This window comes from Bos grunniens, chromosome X (genome assembly GCF_055505025.1).
Source record: "Bos grunniens cultivar Pamir isolate PY7600 chromosome X, Bosgru_T2T1.0, whole genome shotgun sequence".
Taxonomy (NCBI): domain Eukaryota; kingdom Metazoa; phylum Chordata; class Mammalia; order Artiodactyla; family Bovidae; genus Bos; species Bos grunniens.
In genome coordinates, this window is record NC_141194.1 from 144,449,505 (window position 1) to 144,470,345 (window position 20,841).

General features: G+C 41.0%; 1 long non-coding RNA gene and 1 other non-coding gene across 2 annotated transcripts in view; both read left to right on the plus strand.

Annotated features, from left to right (window-relative positions):
- LOC147341582 (uncharacterized) overlaps nucleotides 1-16,002 on the plus strand; it is a 56,568-nt gene extending 40,566 nt beyond the window's left edge. The window contains exon 2 of the long non-coding RNA XR_015159147.1: nucleotides 15,118-16,002. This is a non-coding gene — a long non-coding RNA (uncharacterized LOC147341582). The remainder of the gene's footprint in view (nucleotides 1-15,117) is intronic.
- Nucleotides 16,003-20,458: 4,456 nt separating this feature from the next.
- Nucleotides 20,459-20,565, plus strand: LOC147341583 (U6 spliceosomal RNA). The gene has a single exon (XR_015160040.1). It is a non-coding gene; the product is annotated as a U6 spliceosomal RNA (small nuclear RNA).
- Nucleotides 20,566-20,841: the final 276 nt, after the last annotated feature.

Genomic DNA, 20,841 nt, shown 5'->3' on the forward strand with positions numbered 1-20,841 from the left:
CTTGTCACAATTGGCCAGACTTGGCAGTGCACGCTGCAGAGGCGGGGTGGTGGCAGGGAGCACCCAAGATATGTTCACCACCTTAGGCATGGAGTTTTCCCATCAGCTCCATAAATCACACTGCAGCTGCACCCTGAGCACTTCTCAAGGCAGTGTGCCTGCTCATTTCTTAGAGTGGACCACCTACATTCCTCAATTCATAATGGGTTTCCTTTCTCTAGCTTATCCAACAACAATCCCACTAGCTTGAACGCCTCCTCGATGCTATCAGTGTCAGCTGTGACTGGCTCATTAGCTTTTTTTGTTTTTAATTCCCCTCTAAACCACACAAGGACAAGATTTTTCATCCTTGTTACCACAGGCCAGATAAATCTTGCTCAGGGAAGGAAGTGTAAGAGGAAGGGTGATGTCAGGAAAAAAGCACGGGACTTGGAATCAGGAGACCTCCCTTGTTGTTTTAGCTCATTAGTTACGTGACCTTGAGAAAGTTGTTTGTTCTCTCTGGAACTTTGTACCTTAATGTGTACAATTAAGAAAGTTAAGGTTAGAGAGGGCTTTATGGGATATTTGTGGCTTTGGGTTTCCACTACCTTTAAACCATTTCAGCAACTCTGGATCTTGGATCCCAGGTGCAATGAAACCCTGTATAAGAATCTCAGAACTGTCCCTACCCTGAAACTGCTCCTTGCTAAATAACCAACTCTTTTGTAAACTACGATTCATGTCTTTGAAACTTCCAGTTTACTTTGCTTTCTAGCCTTTCTTAATGGTGCTGCATAATCCTAACATGGGGCTGTATTCAGAATGCTTCAGCAGCTTTTGCTGAAACTCTCAAGAATGACAAGATCAATTCTAAGCCCAGTTTTGCTACTCCATTTAGGGTATACTCCTACCCTGGTCTTGCTCATCTATGTTATGGTTTTGACTTTTTATCTGTGTCAGCCATCCGGCTTCTAGTTTGAGAAACATTGTGTTGATTTTAGCTAGGCTCATTTAGCTTATTTCCCTTGTGGGGAAATGTCTCACACTAGGGGCCTCCCCTAGAGCCAGAGAAACTGGCCCCTCCCTGACAGTCTCACTCAGCGACCTCTGCACATCCTTACCCAATTGAAATCAGGTTGGGAGTGCCTGAAAAGGAGATCAACAGCCTTAGGGTGTATGTAGTCAGAAGGCGGAGACTCAGTAGACTCTAGAACTGCTGATTTTTCCTTGGGGGGTGAGAGATGTTTGTGGGTAAGAGCCAATTATGTGCATCTCTCCCCAGCTGCTTTCAGTCATACCTGAATTGATACCTGTATGTTGGCGAGGGTGGAAGTATTTTCATTATGGAAATCGGTAAACTTTACAAATCAGGGATGTTTATTTTTTCAATCTTTTTTCTTTCTTTTGTTCAGATTAGATAATTTCTGTTGATCTGTCTTTTAAGTTCATTGGCTCTTTGCTCTGTCATCTCCAGTCTGCTATTATTGATCCCTTGGAGTGAATTTCTAGTTTTGGTTATTGTGTTTTTCAATTCTAAACTTTACATTTTCTTCTTTATGTCCTTTCTTTCTTTTTTTATTTTTTTGAGACTTTCCCTTTTTCCAGTTGTCTCAAAAATATTCATGGCTGCTTGCTTCCAAGACCATTTTTATAATAGCTGTTTGAAAGTTACTATCAGATAATTACATCTGTGTTATTTTGACACTGGCATCTGTTGATTGTTTATTCTCGTGTGAATTGAAATTTCCCTGGTTCTTTGTATGCCTAGGATTTTTGGATTGCATACTCAACATTTTGACTGTTATAAAACCCTGTGACAGATGTTAATATTTTAGCAATCAGCCTGGTTAGGTTTGGTATACAATTTCCAATCCACTTCTGTAGGCTAGTAGTTCCAGTTTCAGTTCGATTTTTCAAAGCCTTTGTATTGGTATTTGGATCTGTCCCAGTTGTGTACCACTCAGTGGTCAGTGTAGGACCTCAACAGTAATTTCTCTTGTGGTTCAGTTCTCAGAGTTTTTGGCATGGTCATTGAGTTAAAGGTGATTAGGATCAGATCCACACATGCTCCCCCAGCGGGTGAGCCCAGGAGCTTATACAACAATCTCATGGGGTCACTTTCCAGGAGTCTGCCCTCTATGTAATCTCCTCAATACTTTCTGGCTTCCAGGACTCCATTTTTAGTCTTCAAGACAGAAACTAGGGACTTTAGCTCTCCCTCTGCTATGCACATCTATACTTATGTCCACTTCCCAGGCCAAGCTGTAGGAAGAGAGAAGAGCACAACAACAAAAGAGGAATGGGAGTTTGCCCAAGAGGGTCAAGCTGTACTGATCAAAAATTATTTTGGCTCATGAAGGTTGCTCTGCCACCACTGCCCCTGAGCTGCTTGGGGTCTGGGCCATGAGATAGTGGAGAGAGATAAAAGAAAACTACTTTGATCATCAGGAGTTTCTTTCCCTGGTCTTAAAGTCAGGATTAGAGTTTCTCCTGCAACTTTCTATGTTCGTACTGATGTCTACTTTTGGGTTTTAGGCTATGTTGTATATAGCGTGGGGGATACCACAGGGGGACAATGGTAGGTAAACTTGCCATCAGTGGGGTGATACTTCAGATTTTTGTTTTCTTCCTCAATCTGCTTGCTACTATTTACTTTTCCTGGGGCTCCCAGGTGGCTCAGTGGTAAAGAATCCACCTGCCAATGCAGGAGACACAAGAGATGTGGGTAGTCCCTGGGTCAGGAAGATGCCCTGGAGGAGGAAATGGCAACCCACTCCAGTATTCTTGCCTGAAAAATTCCATGGATAGAGGAGCCTGGAGAGCTACAGTCCATGAGGATGCAAAGAGTTGGACATGACTGAGCACGCATGCACACGTTTACTTTTCAGCATCTTCAAATAGCTGCTTCATGAATCTGTCCAGGTTTTATAGCTGCATTAAGTGAGAGAGACAGGCTGGATTGCACTTACTCTTGCCTGCCTGGAGCTGAGGGCCCTTTGTTTTTTCCCTGAGATCCAGTGGTTAAACATTAGTCAGCACACTACTGGCTGATTGTACAAAATGTGACTCTAAGTAAGGTCACTCCTTATGCAATCTCTCACCTTTCAGACAGGCCTACCATTTTCTCTCTGTGTGACTCTGAACAATTAGTTACTCTGCCACTCTTGGCTTCAATATTCTCATTGTAACTTGAGGATAATAAAAGTATATGCCTCATTGGTTTGTCATGAGATAATGTAGCACCTGGCATATAATACATGCTCAATAAATGGAAGTGATACTATTAAGAAATTAAAAAAGAACTTGTGTTTCCATCTCTCTCAGAAGAAGAGAGGTATGTATTTGGCCAGAAACAAAACCTAGACATGGAGAGGCCTTCTAGCTAAAGATTTATTAGAGCTTGGACTTTGGAGCCAGCAGGCAAGTCTGAAACTAAGCTACATACGAGCTATGTGACATTGGGCAAGTCATTTCACCTTTCTGTGCCATCAGTAAAATGAGTACAATGATAGTGCATACTTTACAGAGTTATTGGAAGGGTTAAAGGAGATAATACATGAAAAATGCTCATTAAATATTGGCCTTATTAATACTGTATCAACTGAATTTAGTGTCTACTGTGATCTAGGCCCTGTAGGGCTATTTAATGGGTAGCTTATAGATGAGATGCCTATAGACAATGTGTGTGTGTGTATATGTACATGCACAACACATATTGTGTACATATAAATACAAAGGAATTTCATGTCATATACTGTATTATATGTGTATGTGTGTATATATATATATACATACACACACACACACGGTCATCTATACAAACACACATACAATCATCTACATATTTATAAAGTTCCCATTAAATGGCCCTGTAGGACCTAGCTCACAGTAGACACTACATTGTCCCCCGACCCCTCACACACACACACGCATGTTAAGGTGGCATTTTGGAACTTACCGTCAGCCCCCTTTGTCTTCCTAAGACACTTCCCAGTCACCTGGTCTCTGCAGGATTGCAGGGCCCACAGCCACTGCCACGATCCACTTTAAAACACCTCACAGTGCTTACTGGACTGTAACAAAGTGAAATTAGTGGGAACACAGCTCATCTTTCCAGATTGACTTAGGGCTCTGTCACTTCCTGCTTAGAGCTGTGGTCCTCAGTTCCCTTTGAGTTAAGAGCTTGTGATTCTTGGGCCTGCCCTTTCCACGCCATGGGCCGACTGCTTGCTTACCCAGACTCTCCACGGGAGCAGCATGTGCATTGTTTCTGTGCAAATGGTGGCCGAAGCTAGAATTTCGAGAAGTGGTTTTGCTGATACATTGTTCTGTGGTTTGTCTAACACCCTCTTTCCAGAGCAGCACATTGCCTCTAATTTTCTTCTTTGGGTGTCTGGTTGGATTTAAAATTTTCGCTTTATACAATCCTTGTCATTTAAAATTTTCTCTGTGCTCTAAGGATGTTGAGATTTCATTTTACAGCTTTGACAAAGAGTGGCAAAATTGAATGTTTAATATTCAAAGCAGCAGCAACAGCCAGAGCCCTTCACGTGATAAGATCCTATTCTCTGTGTCTCCAGCATCTGCCACCTTTGGGGAGAGAGCATGGTACAGTAGACAGAATTCTGCACTGGCAGTCCAAACACTGATGCCCAGTCCTGGATCTGACCTTCACTGCCTTGGAGTCATAGGGCAAGTCATATCACTGCTCAGAGTGTCATTTTCTGTCGTCTGAATACAGGCGGGCTCGGGATCACAGCCACAGAGCTCAGCTAAGGCCAGAGTGGAGCAGATGGAAACCAGCAAGAGCACATGATGCCCCGGGGGCCCCCCGCTGGGGAAAGCAAATAATTTAAGGAGCTGGTCTCCAGCCAATCTCCTTTGCTCTTCCTGCCTCAGGCTGATAAAGCTCTGGAAAGATGCATTCTCTATGAAACATGGAGACTTGAGCCAGATCATTTTGGAGGCCTTTTAGTTCCCAAATTGGGAGATTATCATGGGAAAGACTGGGTATTAAAGCAGGTAGGGGAATATTGCTGAAACTGCTGCTGTTATGCTTGGGGGGTCCCAAGCAGGAAGAGAGAAAAATCTAGTCATTTAACGTTGTGGTTTTTGTTTCCTCATTTCTGAAAGGGGATAATAATATCTCCTCTGCTGAGTGCTCAGGGCAGCTGTGAAGAGCAAAGGCGATGATGCTGTGGCTGTGGTCCTGGGAGCACTCTCAAGCAGAAATCAGCTGCATTCAGGCCCCACGTGGGAAAATGTGTTCCTTCCCTGGCCTTCCCACACTGGGCACCAAAATCTAACTGCATCTGCCAGGTGGCATCCACGCAGTCCAGTCGACAGTCCTTGAAGACCCCAGAAAGACTTTACCGAAAGAACTCAATGTAGGCAAGGATTACATAGAATTTAGTGTAATTTAAACTGAGGTGTAAAATTTCTCTATCAATCTATAGGCTACCCTGGTGGCTCAGTGGTAAAGAATCTGCCTGCAATGCAGGACTACAGGAGATACAGGTTCGATCCCTGGGTCAGGAAGATCCCCTGGAGAAGGGCATGGCAACCCACTCCAGTATTCTTGCCTGGAGAATCCCATGGACAGAGGAGCCTGGTGGGCTACAGTCCATGGGGTCGCAAAGAGTCGGACACAACTGAAGTGACTTAGCACGCAGTGTTAATTTCCAGTTTCCTCTTCACTAAGGAATTGGGGGAAGCGTTTAGCTCAGTATAGTTTTGAAACTGTTGAGGTTCTGGGTCTCTATGCTATTCTCCTCATCTAAGTCCTCCAGATCCTTTTCTTTGTGTCTTATGCTGTTTTGTCTCCTGCTGAGCTGCTCTGGGAAGAGTGCTTCCTTTGTATCAGAACCTTCATGAATCGACACAGGAAATTCACAATCACTTGGCAAATATTTATAAAGTGTTGGCTCTGTGTCAGGTAATGCACTAAACTGGAGAGTGGGGACACAGAGTTTTTAAAATAAGTTCCTATCCTTTAGAAACTCAGAGTTTGGAGCAAAGGAGCCAAACTATTCAAAAAGTGAGATAAGCGCTTGGATAGTTTCATAGAGGAGGCCAGGGGAGCCTCACCCAGCGTGGTTGAGAGTGCAGGTAGGGCTGGTTCAAGGAAGACTGCCATCTGAGCTGAGGATCACAGGGGTAGTTGGAGCTTCCCTAGAGAAGGCAGTTGGAAGTAGGATTTTCCAGGCAGAGGAAGTAGTGTGCATCAAGGCAATGGGGGCATAGGCAAGCATGGCATTTGCAGAGAGCTGCAGTAGCTTGGTTGACTCAGAGAAAGGGATTAAGGGGTGGAGATGAGGCTGGAAAGATAAGCAGAGGCTGGATCAGGAAGGACCTTGGGCATCATGCTGAAAGAAAGCTAGAAGGGTTTTAAGAAGGGAATCAACACGATTGGGGCTATGTTTTTGAGAATACAGTATTGAAAGAGAATTCAAGATTCTCAAGCATGATTCAGGGAGACCAGTTAGGACATAGGGCAGAAACCCACAATTTCCAATATGGCAGGCAGTTGAATTAAGGCAGTAGCAGTGCAGATAGAGATTCGAACTTGCCTCTGCTGAAGCAGTAGTAACTTGGGTCTAAGGGTGATGTTGGCTAAGTGCTCTAAAATTCAAGGCATTTAAGGACTGGGGAAAAAGCCCTGGATCTGTCTCAAAGGAAGTCACTGGTACCAGGACCAAGAATCAGGATAGCAGGAAGTGATGATGGCAATGCTGTCATGCGCAGAGTCCAGAAGAGCTTTAGCAGTACTGTATATTGAGGTCAAGTGCAGGTCAGTTGGTATTTTTATGTTGCTTTGCTTGTATCAATATTAAAAACTAGTATTTGTGTCTTGTTGGCCTATACAACATTCTAAGCATTTTGAGTAGACAGTTAAAAACCAGGAGATTGGGACTTCCCTGGGGGTTCAGTGGTTAAGACACTGTGCTTCCAATTCTGGGGGTGCAGGTTCGATCCCTGGTTAGATCCCTCCTGCTGCATGGTATGCACCCCTGTCCCCCGCACCAAAAACAAGCCAGGAGGTTTTCCATTTTGATAATCCAGGTTTCTGGTTTCTCTGGAGAATCCAGAAGCTCTGGCTGCACTGGGCCTGCATTCATTCATGGTCATGATCAGCTCAAGCTGAGTAGCTACTGCTGCCTTTAGAGGTAGTACTGCTTTTCAATCTGCCATGAACCTGCCCTCACCCTCTTTCGTGGCCTGATTGGCCAGTATAAACTTTCAACTTGTGATCCCCAGGTTATCTCAGGCTTGGATTTAAAGGGAGCTCAAAGCAGCTGGATTGCTCATACAGGACAGTCTTTATCTTCATACAGAAAAGAAGAGGCATTCCAAAAAAATCCAGTGACTAGACTTTTAAATGTTGTCTTGATAAGAAACATATTCAGTTCAGCTCAGTTCAGTCACTCAGTCGTGTCCGACTCTTTGTGACCCCATGAATCTCAGCACGCCAGGCCTCCCTGTCCATCACCAACTCCCAGAGTTCACACAGACTCACGTCCATCAAGTCAGTGATGCCATCCAGCCATCTCATCTTCTGTCATCCCCTTATCCTCCTGCCCCCAATCGCTCCCAGCATCACAGTCTTTTCCAATGAGTCAACTCTTCGCATGAGGTGGCCAAAGTACTGGAGTTTCAGATTTAGCATCATTCCTTCCAAAGAAATCCCAGGGCTGATCTCCTTCAGAATGGACTGGTTGGATCTCCTTGCAGTCGAAGGGGACACCTTGCAAGAGTCTCCTCCAACACCACAGTTCAAAAGCATCAATTCTTCGATGCTCAGCTTTCTTCACAGTCCAACTCTCACAGCCATACATGACAACTGGAAAAACCATAGCCTTGACTAGACGGACCTTTGTTGGCAAAGTAATGTCTCTGCTTTTCAATATGCTATCTAGGTTGGTCATAACTTTTCTTCCAAGGAGTAAGCGTCTTTTAATGTCATGGCTGCAATCACCATCTGCAGTGATTTTGGAGCCCAAAAAATAAAGTCTGCCACCGTTTCCCCTGTTTCCCCATCTATTTCCGATGAAGTGATGGGACCAGATGCCATGATCTCGTTTTCTGAATGTTGAGCTTTAAGCCAACTTTTTCACTCTCCACTTTCACTTTCATCAAGAGGCTTTTGAGTTCCTCTTCACTTTCTGCCATAAGGGTGGTGTCATCTGCATATCTGAGGTTATTGATATTTCTCCCGCCAATCTTGATTCCAGCTTGTGTTTCTTCCAGCCCAGCATTTCTCACGATGTACTCTGCATCTAAGTTAAATAAGCAGGGTGACAATATACAGCCTTGACGAACTCCTTTTCCTATTTGGAAACAAACATATTAGGCTTTTAAAAAGATTCCTTAAATGTGGAATCTTTTCAAAGGCCTTTTATGAAATATTTTTGTATTGCTCTGTATTGTGATTGTTTACATAGATATCTTTCCCACATATCTTGTGATTCTGTGCCTTTTCCTTAATGATGGGTATGAAATTTTAAAAGGTGCTGAATATACACATCTGTTGAAAGAAACAAATGGGGGGAGGTAAGACTGCTCCTCTTTCTTACTGGGGACACCAGATGAGACTATGTATGTCAAAACACATAGCACAAAGCCTAGCACGCAGTATATGAGCAGATCAATTTTTCCTCCCTGTGTAAAAAAGTGCTTAAGGATCAGACCTTTGGCAAAAGCTGGTTTCCTTCCTTCCTTCTTCCGCTTCTCTGGTATCTATGTTCCTTTGACCATAATAGCAGGGCTCTTACATGCAATCTCTCCCACTCAGAATGGCACTGTATTCAATTCATTGATTGTATATTATAAGCCTATGACGTATACAGCTCTGTAGTAGGGACTGCAGGGTTACCAGGGTTGTTAGATTCAGTTCCTCCCACTTGCTTTTGCTTGGTAGGGGAAATTGGACATATAATCAAGGAGCTGAATATACACAAAGCAAACTGTTCTGTGTTCCACAAGACAGGCGAGACAGAATGCCCCCACCGTTTTTGAGGGAGGTTGGAGGAATCAGAAGAGGCTTCCTGAAGGACGTGAGACCAAAGATGGCCCTGAAAAGAGAAAGATTTCAGCACATAGAGGTGGACTGGCTGCAGAGGCGGCTCTCCACCTGCAGGAAATGTTTCCCTTGGAATCGTGCCTGGTTGTCAAAGGCCTTTTGAAAGTCTAAATAAAGTAGACAGACTGGTTCCTTTTTTGCCAAGAGGTATATTTACCCTCTGAGAATTCTGTAGATGAATGATGCAAAAGCAAACAAAAACCCCAAAGTATCACACTTAACTAGGTCATGATACCATGATATTTGAACTATTGAACTGATATTTCTTTGCTTATAGCTGAAACTCATCCTGCAAATATTTATTGAGCATTTATTATGTGCCAGGCACTGGCCCTGTTGCAAGATATTGGGGCATGTTAAAGTGAATATGATACAGGCTATGCCCTCAAAAAGCCTCTAATTTATTGAGACAGATATGAAAACTATGCAATGTGGTAAGTAGTCTAAAAGGGGTCTGATCAGAGTATTGTGAATATGCAGAGGAGGCAATAATTAATTCTGTAGAGAAGGTGAGGCAAAGTGTCACGAAAGAGGTGATTTTTTTTTTTTTTTTTTTTGTGGACCTTGATGAATAAGTAGGATTTCTCAAGACAGAGAAGGGGGGAAAGAAAGAATTAATATTAATCAGAGCCAAGAACTTTGCACTTAGCCCTCAATGAAATTTGTGATCCAGGTATTACTGTTTCTATTTTGCAGATGAGGAGACCAAGGCCTCAAGAGACTAATTGCTCATTTGAGGCCACACAGCTAATCAATGTCTGGTCAGGGTTGGAGACAGGCTTTGAATTCAAGCCTCTGTGGCTCCACTATACCAAGCTGCCTTCATGATGAAGAAGCTGGTGCCAGTGGGGATATGGAATGGTATGCTGGGCAAAAGCAAAAGTTTTGCTGGAAATTGACAGAATTTGCGTCCGTGTGGTCTCACTTCAGCTGTGACTGTGATTGCCTGACTTGAGAGCACTTTAGGAATTATTATCTTCTTTTAGACCTGTTTTTGAAATGGGAGTTGTTCAGTGTCTGCTTACATCCACTGTAACATTCAGTTCAACAAGCACTTATTGACTGAACTTCAGCACAAGGGGTTTGGGGCCGTTTGACCATCTTCAGGATCATTTGTACAGTGATAGATTGGAACGATTCTTGTAAGACTCTTTGTAGCCAAAGTCACCAGATTGATGATGCTATTTCCTGGTCCTTAGAGACAGAGAGACATGGCCTGAAAGTAAAGGCTGCAAGAACTTATTTTTTAAGATGTCACTCTCTTGAAAGTACAAAATGTTATCTATTTAATAGCCATTTAAAATCATTTCTTCAACAAGGGAAGGTATAAATAAATAGGTATCTATTTAAATATTAAGGTATTTAAATAGGTATCTGAATAAATATTTCAGTTTAGTTCAGTTGCTCAGTCATGTCCAACTCATGCGACCCCATGAACTGCAGCACGCCAGGCCTCCCTGTCCATCACCAACTCCTGGAGTCCACCCAAACCCATGCCCATCGAGTAGGTGATGCCATCCAACCATCTCATCCTCTGTTGTCCCCTTCTCCTCCTGCCCTCAATGTTTCCCAGCATCAGGGTCTTTTCCAATGAGTCAGCTCTTCGCATCAGGTGGCCAAAGTATTGGAGTTTCAGCTTCAACATCAGTCCTTCGAATGAACACCCAGGACTGATCTCCTTTAAGATGGACTGGATGGATCTTCTTGCAGTCCAAGGGACTCTCAAGAGTCTTCTCCAACACTACAGTTCAAAAGCATCAGTTCTTCAGTGCTCAGCTTTCTTTATAGTCCAACTCTCACATCCATACGTGACCACTGGAAAAACCATAGCCTTGACTAGATGGACCTTTCTTGGCAAAGTAATGTCTCTACTTTTAAATATGCTGTCTAGATTGGTTATAACTTTCCTTCCAAGGAGTAAGCGTCTTTTAATTTCATGGCTGCAGTCACCATCTGCAGTGATTTTGGAGCCCCCCAAAACTAAGTCAGCCACTGTTTCCACTGTTTCCCCATCTATTTGCCATGAAGTGATGGTACCAGATGCCATGATCTTCGTTTTCTGAATGTTGAGCTTTAAGCCAACTTTTTCACTCTGTACTTTCACTTTCATCAAGGCTCTTTAGTTCTTCTTCACTTTCTGCCATAAGGGTAGTGTCATCTGCCTATCTGAGGTTATTGATATTTCTCCCGGCAATCTTGATTCCAGCTTGTGCTTCTTCCAGCCCAGCGTTGCTCATGATGTACTCTGCATAGAAGTTAAATAAGCAGGGTGACAATAAACGGCCTTGACGTACTCCTTTTCCTATTTGGAACCAGTCTGTTGTTCCATGTCCAGTTCTAACTGTTGCTTCCTGACCTGCATACAGGTTTCTCAAGGGGCAGGTCAGGTGGTCTGGTGTTCTCATCTCTTGAAGAATTTTCCACAGTTGATTGTGACCCACACAGTCAAAGGCTTTAGCATAGTCAATAAAGCAGAAATAGATGTTTTTCTGGAACTCTCTTGCTTTTTTGATGATCTAGCAGATGTTGGCAATTTGATCTGTGGTTCCTCTGCCTTTTCTAAAACCAGCTTGAACATCTGGAAGTTCACAGTTCACATACTGCTGAAGCCTGGATTGGAGAATTTTTAGCATTACTTTACTAGCGTGTGAGATGAGTACAATTGTGCAGTAGTTTGAGCATTTTTTGGCATTGCCTTTCTTTGAGATTGGAATGAAAACTGACCTTTTCCAGTCCTGTGGCCACTGCTGAGTTTTCCAAATTTGCTGGCGTATTGAGTGCAGCACTTTCACTTCTTTCAGCACATCTTTCAGGATTTGAAATAGCTCCACTGGAATTCCATCACCTCCACTACCTTTGTTCTTAGTGAGTAAGTAGTAAGGCCCACTTGACTTCACATTCCAGGATGTCTGGCTCTAGGTGAGTGATCATACCATCATGATTATCTGGGTCCTGAAGATCTTTTTGGTACAGTTCTTCTGTGTATTCTTGCCACCTCTTCTTAATATCTTCTGCTTCTGTTAGGTCCATACCATTTCTGTCCTTTATCGAGCCCATCTTTGCATGAAATGTTCCCTTGGTATCTCTAATTTTCCTGAAGAGATCTCTAGTCTTTGCCATTCTATTGTTTTCCTCTACATCTTTGCATTGATTGCTGAGGAGGGCTTTCTTATCTCTCCTTTCTATTCTTTGGAACTCTGCTCCGATGCTTATATCTTTCCTTTTCAACTTTGCTTTTCGCTTCTCTTCTTTTCACAGCTATATGTAAGCCCTCCCCAGACAGCCATTTTGCTTTTTTGCATTTCTTTTCCATGGAGATGGTCTTGATTCCTGTCTCGTGTACAGTGTCACAAACCTCTGTCCATAGTTCATCAGGCATTCTGTCTATCAGATCTAGTCCCTTAAATCTATTTCTCACTTCCACTGTATAATCATAAGGAATTTGATTTAGGTCATACCTGAATGGTCTAGTGGTTTTCCCTACTTTCTTCAATTTAAGTCTGAATTTGGCAAAAAGGAGTTCATGATCTGAGCCACAGTCAGCTCCCGGTCTTGTTTTTGCTGACTGTATAGAGCTTCTCCATCTTGGGCTGCAAAGAATATAATCAATCTGATTTCGGTGTCGACCATCTGGTGATGTCCATGTGTAGAGTCTTCTCTTGTGTTGTTGGAAGAGGGTGTTTGCTCTGACCAGTGTGTTCTCTTGGCAGAACTCTATTAGCCTTTGCCCTGCTTCATTCTGTACTTCAAGGCCAAATCCAGGTGTTTCTTGACTTCCTACTTTGCATTCCAGTCCCCTATAATGAAAAGGCCATCTTTTTTGGGTGTTAGTTCTAGAAGATCTTGTAGGTCTTCATAGAACTGTTCAACTTCAGCTTCTTCAGAGTTAATGGAAGGGGCATAGACTTAGATTACTATGATATTGAATGGTTTGCCTTGGAAACAAACAGAGATCATTCTATAATTTTTGAGATTGCATCCAAGTACTGCATTTCAGACTCTTTTGTTGACTGTGATGGCTACTCCATTTCTTCTAAGGGATTCCTGCCCACAGTCATAGATATTATGGTCATCTGAGTTAAATTCACCCATTCCAGTCCATCTTAGTTCACTGATTCCTAGAATGTCGATGTTTACTCTTGTCATCTCCTGTTTGACCACTTCCAATTTGCCTTGATTCATGGACATAACATTCCAGGTTCCTATGCAATATTGCTCTTTACAGCATTGAACCCTGCTTCCATCACCAGTCCCATTCACAACTGGGTGTTGTTTTTGCTTTGGCTCCATCCCTTCATTCTTTCTGGAGTTATTACTCCACTAATCTCCAGTAGCATTTTGGGCACCTACCGACCTGGTGAGTTAATCTTTCAGTGTCCTATCTTTTTGCCTTTTCATACTGTTCATGGGGTTCTCAAGGCAAGAATACTGAAGTGGTTTGCCATTTCCTTCACCAGTGGACCACATTCTGTCAGACTTCTCCACCATGACACGGCTGTCTTGGGTGCCTAAATAAATATTTATTTATTTATACAGATATTTATTTGTTTATTTGAATATATATCTGTATAGAGGACAGAAACAACATTTATCTATAAACCTGCATGCATGCATATATGCATGTGTGCTGGGCTTAGTCACTCAGTCATGTTCAACTCTTTGTGACCCGATGGACTGTAACCCTCCAGGCTCCTCTGTCCATGGGGATTCTCCAGGCAAAAGTACTGGAGTGGGTTGCCATGCCCTCCTCCAGGGGAATCTTCCCAACCCAGGGAACAAACCCAAGTCCCCCACATTGCAGGATTCTTTACCATCTGAGCCACCAGAGATGTATATGTGAGTACTAACTCATTAGAATTTATATAGTAGCTTAACTGACAAAAATTACCTAAAAGCAATGTCTACTGTAATTCCCCACCTCTCTTAACAAAAACAAAAATTCTTCCCCCCTTTCTCCTTTGAGCAGATGAAATGTTTGACTCATGACTGAAGAGGTTGTTAGTGAAGAGAAAAATGACAGAACCCTGCCTACTTTGCTGATGTGAAAAAACTTAGCAAATATTAGGAGACAGAAACCTCATGGCTACCAACAACAGCAGCATAGAGCACGCAGCTAAAGAATTTCCCTACATCTCTCCATGGGGTGATCTTGGCCAAAGAATACAAAGTTTCAGTAATGTAAGATGAATGAGTTCTAGAGATTTAACGTACAGCGTGGTGACTATTGTTTAACTGTAGAATGACAGTTGTGTTATTAGTTGATTGTGGTCATCATTTCACTATATATATGTATATATATATCAAACATGAAGTTGTACACCTTAAATGCATACAATTTTTTGTTGGTTATACCTCAATAAAGCTGAAAAAACTCCCACTGGTTAAAAGCTTTAAAGTGGTGTGTGTGTGCACACGTATGGACCTCCAGATTGTCAAGTCCTCTCAGTCCCTTATCTACAATAACTTTAAACTGTATCCTCTCCTATTATTCTCTGTTTCTAACTGGTTTCAAATCTATTCCTGCATAGCTGTTCAAAATTGAACACTACTTTTTTCTTCCCAATTGTCTTTTAGAAAATAGATTTATTCTTTTTCTGATTAGATAACTAACATGTTTATTATTCAAAGTGCAAAAATAAAGTACAGAAAAATACAAGAAATAAAAGTAAAACATCACTTGAAATCTCACCACCCTGAGGTAACCAGCTTTATATGTTGGTTACCATCCTTTCATTCATCTCTTGTATGTATTTACATACAAATACAATTTTGGTCATTTGCATGTCACCCTCCATTGCATAACCAGTGCTAACAAAAGGATGTATATATCCTTCATCTCCTTCTTCAGGTCGTTATAGCTATGTTAAAAATAAATACTCATGTATACATATAGGGGTTTAAAAACCATTATTCATTTTTGAAGAAGCGTCTTGCTTTTCTTATTCAACGGTGGAATCTCCAAGTTTACTGGAACAGATCTAGTTAATTCCTCTGAATGTCTGCACAGTATTCCATGGTATGGATATATAATTTATTTACTTATTTCTCTGTTACAGGGCATTCTTCTTGCTACTAGCTTTTTGCCATGATAGGAGCAATGTTGCTGTAAACATCCTTGTGTATGGATTTGTGTCAGTCACTTCAGTTCAGTCGCTCAGTCGTGTCCGACTCTTTGCGACCTGTGGACTGCAGCATGCCAGGCTTCCCTGTCCATCATCAACTCCCGGAGCTTGCTCAAACTCATGTCCATCGAGTCGGTGATGCCATCCTACCATCTCTTCATGGAATTGTGTAAATCTCCTTATACTGTTATTTTTATTTCTTTGAGATACATTCACACCAGTGGAATTGTTGGAACCAAAGGTATGCGTGGTTTTCATTTTTATATATATTCCTAAATTGCTTTCCCAAAAAACTATGAACAGTCACAGTACTGTAAGCAGTGTGATGAATGCTTCCTTCCCATCCTGCCAAGAATAGTTGTGAGTACTTAAATATTGGCCAATCTAATGGGTGAGAAAGAACTTAAGAATTTTTTTAAATTTACATATTCTCAAACTGCTGTTGTTAAAGACCATTTGGTGTCTTGCAAAACCAATACAATATTGTAAAGTAATTAGCCTCTAATTAAAATAAATAAATTTAAATTTTAAAAAAAGACCATTTGGATTTGCGCTTCATATTCTTCATTTTCCTACCGTGTATTTTTGTCTTATCAGTTTGAAGGAGCTAGTTGAGTATTATACATTTTAACCTTTTATCTGGCAAATGTATTTGTAAGTTGTATTTCTCAACGGATCATCTGTCTTTTGAATTTGTTTATGGAATTTTTCTATAGAAATGTTTAAAAAGAAAATTACATTGTCAATATGTTTAAGTTTTCCTTTGTAGTTTCTGGGTGTTCTAGCTCAAATAAAAGATCTCAAAACCACTAAGTTACACATATATTTGTCTAAAAATTCTTGGGATTTTTCTTGTTTTATTATTGAAACTTATGTTTTTAAGTTTAAATAAATTTACCCTTAACAGTGGGGTATTGTAGAGAGATAAAATTAATTTTCTTGTAGATGGGTAACCAATTGTACCAGACTTTTTGTTAAATAAATTGCCCCTTTCATACTGAATTGAATTACCACTTTTGTCACATATCAACGTCTCTGTAATAGTTCCACTGACCTAATATTTGTCTATTTGTATGTTGATATCATACTATTTTCTTTATAGTGGCTTCAAGATATATTTAAATTTGGCATATGCAGATTCACATACTATTTTTTATAACTTTATTAGTTTAGACTTAGATTTTTGTTTTTCTATCTAAAGCTCATGTGTGTGTGTGTGTGTGTGTGTGTGTGTTAGTTGCTCAGTCGTGTCCGGCTCTTTGAGATTCCATGGACTGTAGCCCGCCAGGCTCGTCTGTCCATGGAATTCTCCAGGCAAGAATACTGGAGTGGGTAGCCATACCCTCCTCCAGGGGATCTCCCCAACCCAGAGACTGAACCTAGATTTCCTGCATTTCAGGCAGATTCTTTACCGTCTGAGCCACCAGGGAAGCCTTAAGTTCATGTACTCTGTTATAAAACGAAGTAGTACAAAAATTTATGGGATTCTACTTGTAATTGCTTTGAATTTATATATTCATTTGAAGAGAATTACCATTTTTATTATAGTTAGGCTTTCCATCCAAAATTATGGTGTGTTTTTATTTTTACAAGAAAGCTAAGTTTAACATGGCTTACATTCTAGTCAGTGTTATAAGCCAAGAGTCAGAATAAGCCATCTAGTTGTTGAACCAAGTGAATACAAAAGTGATCATTATTTACTGATAACTTTGATTTCTGTCTGTAAACTATAAGAGAATGAACTGAAAGTCAATTAGCACTAGTTATAGATACTAGAAATGTGGTAAGCACAAAATAAATATAGGTAGTTCTCACTCTCACTATCCAAATAGTTGTTAGATTGACAGGAAAACATTACAACCAAATTTTGCTATGTGTTTCTTACACCTGCTGTAAGAGACCCATATGTGGCAACATTAAAAACCTTTACTGCTAGATTTATTTTTATTCTTCTAAATGTCATTGTAACAATTACAAATCTTTAATATATTGTTTACATTGATGTATGTAACTGCTGCTGTATAGAAGGAAAATAATTGCATGTGATATTGTATAGTTTCATTGTGTATTACATGCAAACATATCCACTAATGAGGTCCTTAAGGGTTAAGTTATTCAGTAATTGTTTTATGTTTTAAATACTTTAATTTTTTAAGTACCTTTTTGTCTGTGCTGGGTCTTTGTTGCTGCAGGCTTTTCTTTAGTTGTGTAAGCAGGGGCTACTCTCTATTGCGGCACTTGGGCTTCTCCTTATGGTGGCTTCTCTTGCTGTGGACAAGGGCTCTAGAGTGTGTGGGCTTAGCTGTCTTGTGGCATGTAGAATCTTCCCGGCCCAGGGGTTGAACCTGTGTCCTTTGCAATGACAGAAGGATTCTTAACCACTGGACCACCAGGGAAGTCCTGTAATTACTGTTTTACATGCTTTTTATTATGTTGAAATCTTTGGTGGATGGTTATATAGATATATATCTAAGAGTGCTTTAGTGATATTTGTGGAAATTGATTGGAATTACTGGCAGGGCTGGGGACATTTTATTTCTTTTAAAAATGTACTGTAGGCTCCTGCTTTTATAAAATTTCTTAATCAGCATGTTTTCAGGTATTGAATAGATTCTGATAATGAAAGAATGATAATGAATGATACCTGCCCACCCCACCCCCCAAATAGATTTCCTCTGTTATACCAGAAAAAGCAATCTGGAGATAAAAGGAGGAACGATTCCCTCACAAAGGTCAGTGATATGGGGATAGACCCTACCTATGATTGGCTGTCTCTGAGATGGCTCCCAATGATCCCAGCTTCCAGGTATTAGTGCCCTTTTGTGACTACCTACCATTGCATATGGCTCAACCTAATGACTTGCTTCTGATGAGCAGAATGTCACAAAAGTGATGGATGTAACTTTTGAGATTAGGTTACAAAAAGACCATGACTTCCTTCCTGCCTCAGCCCTCCCTCTGGGGGAAGCCAGCTGCCGACTTCTGAGTTGCCCTATGGAGAGATCTATGTGGCAAGGGCCTGTTGTCTCTGGCCATCAGCCAAGGAGTATCTAAAACCTTGCCAGTAGCCATGCGAGAGAGCTTGGAAGTCGATCCTTCCCTAGTCAAGCCTTAAGGTGACTGCAGCCCTGGCTGACAGCCTGGCTACAGCTTCGGGTGAGACCCGAGACAGAGACATCCAGCTAAGCCACAATCAGATTTCTGATCCACACAAACTATGAGATAATAAATGTTCGTTGTTTTAAACCACTGTTTTTTTTTCAGTTTTGTAAATTAAAAAAAATTTTTTAATTGAAAGATAATTGCTTTATAGAATTTTGTGGTTTTCTGTCATATATCAACAAGAATCAGCCATAGGTACACCCATGTCCCCTCCCTCACGAACCTCCCTCCCATCTCCCTCCCCATCCCACCCTTCTAGATTGTCACAGAGCCCATGTTTGAGTTCCCTGAGTCATACAGCAAATCCCCATTGGCTATCTGTTTTACACATGGTATTGTAAGTTTCCATGTTACTGTTTCCGTACATCTCACCCTCTCCCTCCTCCCCTTTCCCTGTGTCCATAAGCCTGTTATTTATGTCTGTTACTCCCCAATGTTCATTGCAGCACTATTTATAATAGCTAGAACATGGAAGCAACCTAGATGTACATCGACAGGTGAATGGATAAAGAAGCTGTGGTAACCATATATACGATGGAATACTACTCAGCCATAAAAAGGAAAGCATTTGAGTCAGTTCTAATGAGGTAGATGAACCTAGAGCCTATTATACAGAGTGAAGTAAGTCAGAAAGAGAAATATAAATATCATATACTGATGCATATACATGGAATCTAGAAAGATGGTACTGATGAATTAATTTTCAGGGCAGCAATGGAGAAACCACTAAGTTTTGAGGTAATTTGTTAGGCAGCAGTGATGAATAATACAAAAGTAGAATGCAAGAGATGTGAAGAGAGGCACTGAGAGTGTCTGGTTCACCACTCTCTCTTCCAGCATGTAGCACAGAGTGCAATGCAAAGCAGGCTTTCAATAAATGTTGTTTTGAAGATTGTTTTTTGATGTAGAACATTTTAAAAGTCTTTATTGAATTTGTTACACCGTTGTTTCTATTTTATGTTTTGGTTTTTTGGCTTTGAGGCATGTGGGATCTTAGTTCCCTGACCAGGGATTGAACCCGCACCCCCTGCACTGGAAGGTGAAGTCTTAACCACTGGACCACCAGGTAAGTCCCTCAATAAATATTTTTTGAATGAATGAATCAACAAATGAAAAGGCCAAGAGAACTGTCCTTTCCTCAACTCTCTTACATTTTGTCATCTGGGTCTTAAGCATAGAATCTTATAAAATCTTTTCTGAAAAGAGTTGCAGTAGACTTCTGACTCGCTCCTCTAAGCAGAAGACCAAAAATGAGTTCAGAGAACCAGGCAGGGAACTGGAATTGTGTCACCTCTCCCTCTTCCTCCAGAAACACATTTTCTCCCAAAGTATCCTGGTCCACAGAGATGTAGCCTGCTTCTAATAGAGGGTACCTTTAACATCACCACCCCTAAATGAGGAAATCAGATTCTCATCTCCATTTCAGAAGACAGTCTTTGTTTAATGTCTACTTAAAGGGTCCAATTGGGTTTTTTTCCCCCCAGAACAAAGGGGGAGTCTGCTTTAAAGGAACATTGGCATCTCCACCAATTAATTACTAGAAAGACTTTGCTTGGAGTACAGAAATGACATTTTGTTGTTGCCATTTTTCTTTTTCTTACCAGTGTTTAAAAACATATCTCAAAGGTATACAGTGCTCTGTGACATCCTAGAGGGGTGGGATTGGGTAGGGGGTGGGAGGGAGGGGATATAAATATACCAATGGCTTATTTGTGTTGATATATGTCAGAAACCAACACAATATTGTAAAGCAATCATCCTCCAATTAAAAATTATAAAATGTCAAAAAATGTATCTCAAGGATTTGGATGTTCACACTGTAGCCCATAGACCCTGTGCTACCTACTGATCAACCAGGCTGGCTGTTTCTCCCCTAGGTTGTATGTACCATTATATCATAAACACTTGTTTGCTCTTAAAGCCCTGTGAGAGGGTAGGTGCATTCACAATGCCAAATATTTAAAACAAAACAAAACAAAAAAGGACGTTAAAAATGGAGGCTAATTCATGTTACCACATCTGGCCATGGATCCCTTGGAAAAGACTTAAAATTACAAGTGATCATATTTTCTCCTGGCTATGAAAATGAATCTTGAATAAAAGAACCCAGCGAGTGCTTGCTTCGGCAGCACACGTACTAAAATTGGAATGATACAGAGAAGAATAGCATGGCCCCTTGGCAAGGATGACATGCAAATTTGTGAAGCATTAAAAAAAAAAAAAGAAGCCAGTGAATTGTTTATTTGGTACTTTTCATTATTTTATTAGTCTTCCACATGAATAGCAAAAAATGACCTTGAACAATGCCAACTCTTACTTGTTAACCACCTAGTATTGTAGCTTAGACTTATTCATATCTAAAAAATTGTACTTTTCTGTTCTAATTTCATCTAGACCGAAACATGGTCTCTTTCAAGATAAATGTGGATATAAGCATTTCAGTTTTGTTTACATCTAAATTCAAAATTTTCTTTGATAAACTTTTAAAGAGTCTAC